Genomic DNA, 7959 nt, shown 5'->3' on the forward strand with positions numbered 1-7959 from the left:
CAAGACTCCACAGCTTAGAGGGAACATTGACAGGCTACCTGACACACACACCCCAATCCCTCACCAGGTGCCAGCCGTCAGCCGTCAGCTGGCAACCCTAACTTGAGCAGGACAGCAAGGGGAGCATCAGAAAGAGGAAAAAGGATATAGAAAGAATTTGATATATGTTAAAATTTGTATTATCCTAATTAAAAATTTGTTTAAAAGAAAAAGAAAATCCGGTCACAGTGAACCCGGCCCCATGGGAAACGCCTGCGTGAGAGACAGGAACCGTGAGGCACTCCTCAGGACAAATCCTGGCCCCTGGCTTCTGCTCCTCCGGGGAAATCCTTTTGCGTCTGATCAGACGGAAAAGACCAAAACCACCAAAGAGCTACTCTGCCAAAACACCTAATTCCATCTTTCTGCTGATGTATAAAAATGGAGTGGACGGCTTATCATGCTATATCTTATAGGTTCAATTTCTACTGAAGACACTTCAGTTATCAGTTATGGACTATTCTATTGATAGTTAGTATTACTTTTAGGGCTACCAACTGCCACTTGGCAAGTTCCTGGAGTTTTAGAGGTGGTACCCAGGGACAGTGGCATTTGGGGAGGGGAGGGAGGAATGTGACAGCACAGGGCCCACCCTTCAATGTTGCCATTTCTCTGTGAAGAAGAAGAAGAAGAGATTGGATTTCTACCCCGCCCTTCACTACCTGAAGGAGTCTCAAGAGAGCCTTACAAACTCCTTTCCCTCCCCTCCCCACAACAGACACTCTGTGAGGTAGGTGGGGCTGAGAGAGCTCTTGACAGAAACTGCTCTTTTTCAAGGACAGCTCTTATCAGAACTATGGCTTGCCCAAGGTCATCCAGCAGGTGCAAGTGGAGGAGTGGGGAATCAAACCCGGTTCTCCCAGATTAGAGTCTGCGTACTTAACTGCTACACCCCCAACTGGTCTGGAGAGCAGTTGTAATTCCTGGAGGTCTCCAGGCTTCACTTGGAGGTTGTAAGTAAACAAAAAAACAACCATGATATTATTATGCAATCTATTCGATAATTATTTTGGTACAATTTACAAGACACATTCCAATACGAAATATACAAATACTTAAAGTGTCCTTGTAGACCGAACTGTCCGTGCTCAAAGTTCCTCTGAATAATACAGCTCAAAGTAGCTTAACACAGTCCTTCTTTGAAGATGGATCCAGGGGGTCAGCCGTGTTGGTCTGAAGCAGTAGAATAAATTTAGAGTCCGGTGGCCCCTTAAGGCCAATGGTTTATTCAAGGGATGAGCTTATGTGTGCAAAGCACATTTTTTCAAATACATGGGAATGGCAGACGAGGTTCTAAACTTATAGACAGGGATTTAACAGCAAATTAACATGTAATATGATGATGTTTAAGTTATGTAGTTCTTCACTTTGCATAACTTTTTTTTGAACAAGTATTTTTATTGGTTTCCAAACCACAGGATGTTTTCACATAATAATACGCTAACATAACATAACCAATGTGTTATAGGTTTCCTACAAGAGTATCATTTAGCACAAATGTTCAGTCTGTCAAGGTGTTTTGACCATAAGGTATATACTTCATCAAAGTTACAGATCTGATAATAAATTTAACTTGTTATTAACTTTCTGTTACTTAAGAAGTCATGAGAATTTCATATTTTAAGCAGCTTCAAGAGTGGCAATTGCTTTTCTACCTATTCTCTTTGAGCAGTTACTCATCCAGTCCCAGCTGTACCTCATTACACCATTAAAGTCATTTTGCCCATATACTTTTCAATTACCCCACACCTTATCTACTAACCTGAAAGGTTTTTTTTATATTATCAGCCCCTGCATATTGGTTATCTTGCACATTCTCAGTAGCTTGCTAGTTTGATATTTGTTCCAGTAGCCTCTACATTATAAGATTGTAATATGCTCAGTCATTTCCTCCATTATGAATGTAGAAAATAAAAGATTATCAGGTTACAAAATAATATACAGTTTCCCATCATCTTATAGCCAGCAACACTTTGCATAACTTAAACATCATCATGTTACATGTCAATTTGCTGTTAAATCCATGTCTATAGGTTTGAACTCTACCTTCCATCCCAGTGTATCTGAAGAAGTGTGCAGGCACACCTGGAACTGTGTTGATTCCATCTTGGACGTATGAGATCAGCAATTGATTGAGCACCGTTGTTTTAAGTGTCGGATGTTTTTATGATGTTTTATAAGTTTTTAATTATGGCATGGCGAATCACCTTGCCCTTGTTAGCCGCCCTGAGCCCACTGGGGAGGGCGGGATACAAATGTGAAAAATAAATAAATAAATAAAAGCTCATACCTTGAATAAACCTTTGCTGGTCTTAAAGGGGCCACGAGGCTCTAAATTTCTTCTACCGTCCTTCTTTGATCAACTGCTGTGGCTCCCCTGGAGGTCAGCAACCATAATTATTTTCAATTATTTCAAGCATAATTCTTTTCACTCTGATATTAACATCCTTGGCATGCTTATTACGTACATTTCCTCCTTACTTGTTTGTATTTGGAATTGCATTTAAAATAAGGCATTTTTAAAAAAAATTAAAAGGTTTTAAATTACTGGATTCGGGATAAAGCAATTTCATACGTCCAAATTTAGATGCCACCAGTTCTCTACCTTATCATAACTGGTGATGGGGAAAACCATCAACAGGGTCAGCCATTTCAAGTGAGCCACTGCATACCTACACCCTCCACTATCTGGCAGATGCCCAACTGCAAGGCTAGTCAGTCAGGGGAGAGACGTCCTAATCAAGCTCGAGGTTACGGAGCGGGAAGGTCAGACCCACACAGCTCGTCATCAGGGCATGGCCGGAAGAAGGCTGAGGCCAGACCAGAAACTGAGACTGGGGTGGCAGCAGTCTGAATCATAGCAAGACTGTTGCCAGGATCAGGCAAGGAGCCAAGAGTTCTTGGTCAATTCAAGGGAAAGTCAAAGGCAGGCAGGCCCCAGGAACCAGACCTCATACCTCCACCAACAAGTTGCTCAGACCAAAGAGCCGACTGTAGAGGCGGAGGGACCCTTTTGCACAAGCTAAGTGAAATATAAATATAGATTCAAGTGGGTAGCCATGTTGGCCTGAAGCCAGGGGTCATTTCGTAGAAAAAGAGCTAGGGGGACTCATTAGCATAACTCATTAGCATATGCCACACCCCCTGACATCACCGGAAGTGTGTCCTCCCCACAGCCGGCGGCGACCTCCAACGGGCACTAGCAGGGAGCTCCAGGCCCCGCCCTCCCGCACCTCACCCGGGGGGATGGCGTCCCCCCGCGTCCCCCCCCCAAATGACCCCTGTCTGAAGCAGATATATCTGAAGAAGTGTGCAGGCCCACAAAAGCGTATACCCAGAATTAAACTTTGTTGGTCTTAAAGGCACTGCTGGACTCAAACTTTGTTAACTGTAGTTCAGGCTCGCAGATCACAGGGGGCCTCTAGATACAAAAACATTACTAAATTATCCTTTTTTTTAGTAATATTATGGGCACTTGTAAACTTGTCATAGTTTAGGGCCTCAGTAGGTCTTAAGCGGGCCCAGTGTAGAGGTAGCACCTTTATACCTCCAGGGCAGATCTCATTGGCTCATCCAGTCGGTCAGCTGATCTCAGCAGCTCCCATTGGCCCCTTCGAGGCAAGTTCCCTGCAGCCGTCTTGAAGACAGCACTGTGGGGCAGAAGGGATTGGGCCGGCAGCTCTGAACTGAGCTGATGAGCAAAGTTCTGGAGTCACCCTACAAAGTCATTTGGTAACAAAAGTATAACAAAACCATTCAACTGAGAAGCCAGGCAAAGAATCTCTCTTCTTTACTACTGCAGAAACATTCCACTGTTACTAGGGTTGCCATCTCAAGGCTGGGAAATTCCTGGCGATTTGGGGGTGGAGCCTGGGAGAGTGGGCTTTGGGAAGAGGAGGGTCCTCGGGAAGGTATGATGTCACAGGATCCACCATCCAACCTGCCATTTTCTCCAGGGGAACTAACCTCTGTAGTCTGGAGATAAGCTGCAATTCTGGTAGATCTCCAGATCCCAGCTGGACCCCGCAGGGCTCTTTTTGTAGGAGGAACTCCTTTGCATATTAGGTGACACACCCCTAATGTAGCCAATCCAAGAGCTTACAGTAGCCCCTGTAAGAAGAGCTCTGTAAGCTCTTGGAGGATTGGCTACATTAGGGGTGTGTCGCCTAATATGCAAAGGAGTTCCTCCTACAAAAAGAGCCCTGCCTCCTAACTGTTATGGCAGCACCCCCTGAACACTGAAAATAGCCAGTTTGCGCACAGACACACACACACACACACACACACAAATCTGTGATAAATTGGCGAGAACATTCTGAGCTGCTTCTTTGCAGATAGTCGCAGAGGCGCTGGAGACAGCTAACCAAGCAGACCTAAATATAGAGTCTTGTGGCAACCAGCTGCCCTCAGAATGAAAAGAGAAACCCAAGCAGGAGGGAAGCCAGCAAGAGTCGAGTCTGCCGTCTCCCATTATTGACAAATGTAAATATTGCTTAGGAGTCCAGGGCAACATTTGAGAACCATTTCCCCAGCAACGTGGTTCCTGCAGGGGCAGGCACTGGAATTAAGAGAACACACACAAAATGGAACAACATCATTTGTGTGCCGTGTGGCTGATCTGGAAACAGGCTCCTCGCATTTGATTCAGACAAGTCATTTTCTCACCACAGCAGAGCTAGGAAGAAAAACTTCTGCAAGCTTCCATCAAAACAATGCACACAAAATGCACCGTGAAAAATCACTAATTGTGCCTTATGAATATATAAACATCGACTTAATTTCCATTCAATATAAATTTAGAAGCTTTTCTATAGAATCCTTCTTCACCTCTATAATTTGCACATCTGTACACTAATAGTGAAGTCGGCCAGATCTTTAGATATTTAAATCTGGTGACTGGAGCTATGAATGGGCAAGACAACAAACCTGAAAAGGGCTCCGGGTACCAAGAGAAATGTTAATTATTTTTTTTTTAATGGGGGATTTAAAACCCACAAAATGTTAAAAGGAGGGCCTGTGGCTTTAAGAAAACAGTTTCCCTTAGTGGCTGTTGCTAGGCAACCACAGTATTCCAAGCTCCATTCTGTCAGTAAAAGGCAGGGGGAGGGGGGTCAGGGCCCTTTCCAGGCCTATGGTTGTAATCTGCCCTGAGCCTTGCTGTGCAGGGGATGCTGGGCCATAAATCAAATAAATAAACATTTTGGCCTTGGAGGGGGACTTCTTAGGACCAGGCCTGAGAAGGGTAGCCCCCAGCTTGGGAAATTCCAGGAGATTTTGTGGTAGAGTCTGAGGAGGGCAGAGTTATATGGGGGAAAGGGAGGCACCCCCCGAACTGTGATTCCTAGAAGCAGAGAAGGAAGCAGGAAAAGGGGAGAGCTTTGGAACTTTTCTGAAATGGAAAGAAGAAATAGTGGGGAAGGGGGAAGTGAGATGACTCCTGCAAGTCCTTGCGGTTCCCCATTTGTACATGCATCACATTGACACTGACGGATAAATAATAGCGCAAAATGCAAGCAGACAGCCGTTTTACACATTGCAACTGCCAAGGCAAATACTGAGGCATATCATAATATTTGTGATTATTGTTTTTCTCCCCCTCCATATATCTTTAACCCCAAGAATCAGCCCTGTTTAGCTTTCAAACCCTTAGAAGGAGCAGTGCCAATGAGCACAGAGCCTTCAGCCGCCTGTATCTGCTGGGGAGGTCAGGGGTCGGCTCTGGCCACGGATGCTTCGACCACATCCTCCTGAAATGCTGGAAGAGTATGCAAAAAGCCGAACAGCCTCCTTTGCATAAGAGACTGCTATGGATGGATCACACAGTAAGGCAGGTTTTTTTTCCTCTCCAGAAAAACCAACATAGAAAACCAAGCAGAATAAAACACACTGACGGCAGGCGGTCCTCTGGCTTTGCTAACACAGACGTTACATAACCAGAAAGCGAGAGCCTGGAGTTTTCTCTTTAAAGACCCAGGGATCCTTTTGTTCATTTTTTTACCCACACAACTCAACCGCTTCTACTTGTCCCTAGCACATTCCTTTTGAAAGTTTCCCCCCCAAAAAATGTCACAAAACTTAAACCTTTGAGTCGATTTATAAATTTAATCCTCAATCATTAAGTAGGGAGGAAAGCAACCTGCATTCCTGTCCTGGCTACCAAGAACAAGGAAACGAAGCTGCTGAATATTCAGTGGTTAGCCTGGCGTTCTGACCTTAGGTACAGAGAGGCAAGGGTTTGCCAGCTTTGGGAAGGGAAAATTCCTGGAGATTTGGTGGTGGGCAGAATTTGGGGAGGGGAAGGAAGCTCAAAGGGAATGTGAGTCCATTCAGTCCACCCTGCAAAGCAGCTATTTTCTGCAGGGGAGCTGATCTCTGGAGAACAGCTGTAATTCCAGGAGCTCTCCAGGACCCACCTGGAGGTTGGCAACCCCATGCATTGGGTAGGGTTTCAGAGTAGGACTGGGGAGGTCTGGTTTCAAATCCCCGCTTAGCTATCAAGCTCACCGGGTGATCCTGGGCCACTGGCTCTGTCAGCCTGACCTACGACTGGGAACCTCCAAGGTGAACTAACCAGAATGCAAGCAGTTAATAGGGTGTCACACCTGGAATCTGTATTCTTATGGGGGAAAAGATGACTAAGGCTGTGTGTGTGGGGGATATTTATTAAATCATGCACATGGAGAAAGGTTAACACTAAACCCTGGGAGTTCCTAATGAAGTTGATGGGCAGTAGATTCAGGATGGCTAAAAGGAAGTCCTTCTCCATATAATGAAGAATTACCTTAATGGAATTCATTGCCCCAAACGTGTGCTGACAGCCAGGCTCTTAGATGCATTTAAAAGGAGAGCTGGCAGACATCAACGATTGGCTAATAGACAAAACAGATAAATGCAAATCAGAGGTTATTTCGGGGGGGGGGGGAACGCGGGGGAACGCAGTTCGGGGGAGGTTAGGTTGCTTCCTCCCTGCCTCTCCCCACCCCTGCCTGCCTGGGGCCAGGGAGGGCCTTCGCGGGGCTTCCTTGCACTCCCGCCGGCCTTGCAGGTCCACTGCCGGGCCCCTCATGGGGCTCGGCAGTGGAGCTGCAAGGCCGGCGGCGGCCGGGAACGTTGGGGGCGGGGTGTGTGGCCTTATGACACACTTCCGGTGATGTTAGGGGGTGTGGCATATGCTAATGAGTTATGCTAATGAGTTCCCCTAGCTCTTTTTCTACGAAACGACCCCTGTGCAACATCCATGGTTTTTTTGGGGGGGGGAGCTCACCTTTTGAGCTGGCCCCCGCTGCTGTTCTTTCAACAGCCGTCTGTTCTGCAGCAACACACGGATGACACTTCTCCCCGTAAGGGACAAAACAGGATCGCCCGCTCAATTCCTGAACTTCAAACGTATATTTAAAGCTTGGGAGGAAAGCAGGTTGCATTTCCTTGGACCAGTTTGCAAATCTAAATAGATAAGATTTATTTATTCGGTACATTCTTACTGTGCCCTTTCCTCCAAGGCGCTCAGGTGCATTGCTGTTCCATTTAATCTTCACAACAGCCCTGTGGGGTAGGCAGTGCTGAAAAACAGAGAGTGACGGGCCGGGCCCATTATCGTGTGGTTTAATGGGAATTTGTTTCAGTTATAGGCCCTGGTCACACGGAAGGTTTTGCCCCATAAGAGGGACGGATCGGGGGCGCATCAAACGGGTGCGATCACACCGCAACATCTGGGAAGCGGAGCGCCCTAGAAAAGAGTACTACCTACCTGAAGCTCCGCAGCAAGGGCGGCCGTGGGATCACCGGCGCGCCCGTCTTCCGCAGCATTCGAGGCTCCTGGCCAAACTGCGCATACGCACACATGCGCAGCCGGCTGCCTCGCTCTCCGTTCCGTGGCTTCCCCCCCCCCCCCCCCCCCGTCTCCTCGCCGGCAGCACCGCG

This window comes from Gekko japonicus, unplaced genomic scaffold, assembly GCF_001447785.1.
Source record: "Gekko japonicus isolate JY-2015 unplaced genomic scaffold, Gekko_japonicus_V1.1 scaffold102, whole genome shotgun sequence".
Classification (NCBI taxonomy): Eukaryota; Metazoa; Chordata; class Lepidosauria; order Squamata; family Gekkonidae; genus Gekko; species Gekko japonicus.